The 4120-nt window shown below is 37.2% G+C and overlaps 1 long non-coding RNA gene across 1 annotated transcript; it reads left to right on the forward strand.

Annotated features, from left to right (window-relative positions):
• The first annotated feature begins 1366 nt into the window (after positions 1-1366).
• Positions 1367-3833, forward strand: LOC124654206. Its single transcript, XR_006988255.1, has 2 exons — positions 1367-2900; positions 3785-3833. It is a non-coding gene; the product is annotated as an uncharacterized LOC124654206 (long non-coding RNA).
• The last annotated feature ends 287 nt before the right edge of the window (positions 3834-4120 follow it).

Below are 4120 nucleotides of genomic sequence, written 5' to 3' on the forward strand. Positions count from 1 at the left end.
TATCGGCTGAGAGTTTCTTCCTCGATCATGGGGCAGACACCATTAGATTCTCATACCGGAAAATAAGTGGTTTGATTGAATTCAGATAAGTACACACAAGCACAATGAAACTCCCAAAGCACTACATAGTATGACCCATAGGAAGCACACCACATGCACATACGCATTAAGCAATAAAATCCGCTAGAGTCGCTCTATTATAATTAGTCTTATGGATCCGCTTTTCAACCTTTTTCAGTTTCTTTGTGGTTATTAGTTATCTATACTAAACATATTTTATTTTAAAAATTAATTAAATAAAGCTAGCTATATAACAACACTTTTGCATAGTAAGAAGTATTTTCGTATTCAAAAAGAATTTTGAAGATTTAACATCATAAACTACAAAGAAACATTATTTTCTTAAAAATTTCCATTATTTTCTTGCCCTCCGAGAACTGCCCCTTAAGAAGCATTTGGTTCAACATCTTTTTTATGAAAAAGCAAGAAGAATATTAAAAGCCTTTGTAGATTGGTTTGTGTCGCTTGGATGCATATTTTGACTTATAAATGTTCATTGCAAAAACACATACTTGATTATTCCATACAAACATTTGTTGAACACATTATATTCTCATGGATCTGAGGGGGAAAATAATAAAGTTATAGACATGTGTATGTGTTCAATTGTAATGTCCTTGAGACCTAGACTATCTTAGTTACTCTCTCAAAAACAAATATCTTTGCAGGGGGCTGTAAGAATATACATGAAGTATCTCTGCATATATATGATTTCAGATTGGATATTGTCTTGTATCTTAGTCGCAGCAGTGATGGATAAACTAGGTCTGCTTTTAGCTTTACTAGCTTTGTTTTTAAGAGAAAAAGGAGCATTAATGGCTAAGCGTGACTATGATATGGCGGGATTGTACTCACACTGCTATGAAAAGGCTGAGATACTACTAATCAGCATCAGCCATCAGATGCATATACGTACTCTCCATGATCTACGAGTTGCCCCTATGTAATTGGCACTGGCTGATAAGCCAGTGTCCGTCCCTTATATTTCGGTTAAATTCAAAGTTCTATGCACATAGGGGAAAGATCGCAACTCAAGAATCTTCACCACCTATTGCGCCACACCTATTCTCAAGGAATGTGGTAAGTTGCTCAAACACCATCACTTCCAGGTTGCCCTTGGTTGCTTCTATGCCTGGGCCAAAGCTAGGTATCCACCCCCTTAACCGGACTGGTTCTTGGTTTTTTTCTGATTTGTAAAACTGTCCATGTATTTGTTGCAGCGTCTGGAGAGAGGCTGGCCACATCTGGTTCTGCATCTATGCTGCTCTTTATTGCCGTAGGCTGTCAGTAAGTATAGATCCTAATGGCGATGTGTTGATATATATTGTGAAATCTGTCATCTCACAAGCTTTCACTCCATCGAACAATAGTTGCAAGCTAAATAGTCCTAATGATTTCTTTGTTTGCAAGAAGCTTGCGAAATTCTATACTCTCAACTTGAAGGTACTGAACTACACGGACATATGTTCCTAGCCAGGCTGTAGAAAATATATATTGAATAAATTGTTCTAAACGAAGACAATGTCCTTTTTCTGATGATAGACTTAGATATGGTGAATTAATTGTTCTTATTCTACTTTCCAAACTTGCATACACTAGGTGGATCTTTGTCTTTATGAAAAAACAAGATGATATTACACAGGTTCAACAGGCTAGGAAATCTGGACTCCTTTTTGCATATGTTCCAGCTCCTACCGGAAGGTGCCAAACATCAGAATGATTTTGTGGATCCTGTCAGGGTGTCCACATGCTTCTTGAGCATTGATTTTTGTGGATTCAGTCTAGCTGTACCTCTAGAGATTTTGACATATTTAGCTGGTCAGTGGTAAAAAATAGAATGACATCAAATGGATTCTGTAAGAAAAAGATAAATGGAGGAGAAGAGCTGCATAACGGCATCGATAATTTGGGATGTAACAATAATGTTTAACATTTCCTTCTTGAAAAGCCAGCTGGTCTTTTCTCTTACCCTACAATATATTTTCCAAAGTCGTGAGGAGAATAAAATGCATATTTGTGTGTTCTATTTTGCTCTCTCTGGCTCTCCCTCCCCACTGAACTAGATGGCTCCAACAAATACTTTAAATGGCACGGCTTTACCAGAGTACTCATATTATTTAGTAGCTATATTTTATATGTCAGGACAATCTTTGTTTCAATGGTTCAGTAGGCATGGACAAGATTATCACATAGATAAAGATTCATTATTGCACAATCAAGTTCTCCTTAAGGTGTGTTATCACAACCTTCCTTAAACATAGCTAATGAAGCTTCATTTTGAGGGTCCAATGGTCAACCAAAGTGATACAGGGGTTCATACATAGGTTTGCAGGTTCCTTTGATGTACATATCACTATTTTTTTGATTGTTCCTTGATACACAGGTTACAAAGTTATTTCATTGTATTTTCTAGACAATGTGTTCTGCGAGTAGTTCATATATGTATGACATCCACTCATGTGTTGGGAAATATTCAAGCCAAGTACATACTTCGGTGACTTATGCGAAATATTGATTATGATAAATTTTACTACAGGAGTTCATAGATAGATTTGCAGGTTCCTTTGGTGTATATATCACTGAATTTTCTATTCTTCCTTCATAGACAGGTTACAAAGTTATTTCAATCTGTTTTCTAGACAACGTGTTCTCAGAGTAGTTCAGTGACTTCCTTCATACGACATCCACTCATGTGTTGGGAAAACATTCAAGTCAAGTATATACTTCAGTGACTTGCTACAAACCCCTAATACCTATATTTACCTTGCTTCTGGGTTCAGGGAGCATGAAGAAGAGAGGCACTGGTATGTCTCTGCAAAGGGAAGCAACATATGTGCACAGTATGTTCCTTTTCTCATCAACTCTGTGTTCTACATCAATATGATGCTTTCCTTCAGTTCACCTTGCACATTCAACATTAAGTAACGAAGATGCCAACTTATTTTATAGTTCATTGAAAGTAAAATTTGTCAATTGAGTTGTGCTAGCTTCCACACTATGTCCAATTACTCTACCATGCTAGCTTTTTAGATAAAGGAGCAATAGCCCCAGCCTCTCTACCATGCTAGCTGCTATGTGTTCCCAATGTTTAGCGAAACAAATTAGTAATAGTCCTCTTTGAGTGCTACAAAATAAATTAGGAACGGTCCTCTTGCAGTGTCACGTGTTCATCCAAGGAGAGCTCTTTGAGTGTCACGAAATTTACAGTTATATTAGATATTCTATTTCGTTTAGTACATACTCTCCTTTAGGTATCCAAAAGGAATCCTCCTAATGCATAGGAACCTGTTCAGTGAAAGGCCACCTTGGGAAACTTATGTGGTGTATTTCTGCAGGTTTAGAACACACGATTTGCAGAGATATGGAAACAACTAACTGAACAAATGTGTCGTGTAAATTGTGGAGAACTCTTTTTTTTTTAAGTACTTAAATTGGATTTTTGGCTGTCAGTCCTTCTAGGTTTGCTGATTATGCAGAGCTGCAATAACCTTAGTGCATAGGCTATATTGTATGGTTATTTTGATGTATTCCACAACTATCTTAGCAACAACAAGACTATGACAAAAGGACATAGTTGCATGACAAGCCTAGGTGCGTTTTAAAATAGACATGATTTAGGAAGAATATATACCTTTACTAATTACTTCCTTGCTCATATCTTCGACATTATTTCTTTCGTTTTTGTGATAATTTGATGATTTCTTTCTATGAAATATGATGATAGGCCCACAAGACCACGAACACCACTTCGGGTAGCTTTGAACGAATCAACGGAAAACTAGAAGCATGGTTATTAGTTTCAAAAGAATATTTGAATGAAATTTCATGGAGAGCACTGCTTAGATAGCTCACTTCAATGGTGTGTGAGACAGATCTTCTCCAATATTGGCAGCCGCGACGAGCAAGGTCCCTCCTCTAGGAGAGCACAAGCCACACCAAGCCCTCGCCTTCATGTAAGAGCCAGGAAATCATTGTTCTATCATTCGACAATAAGGACGATGATAACAGGCACTGCTGTTCAAAGGAAAGATGGAAGTTATGGTATCTACTTTCGGTTGTT

The sequence above is a fragment of the Lolium rigidum genome, chromosome 5 (genome assembly GCF_022539505.1).
Source record: "Lolium rigidum isolate FL_2022 chromosome 5, APGP_CSIRO_Lrig_0.1, whole genome shotgun sequence".
NCBI classification, from domain to species: domain Eukaryota; kingdom Viridiplantae; phylum Streptophyta; class Magnoliopsida; order Poales; family Poaceae; genus Lolium; species Lolium rigidum.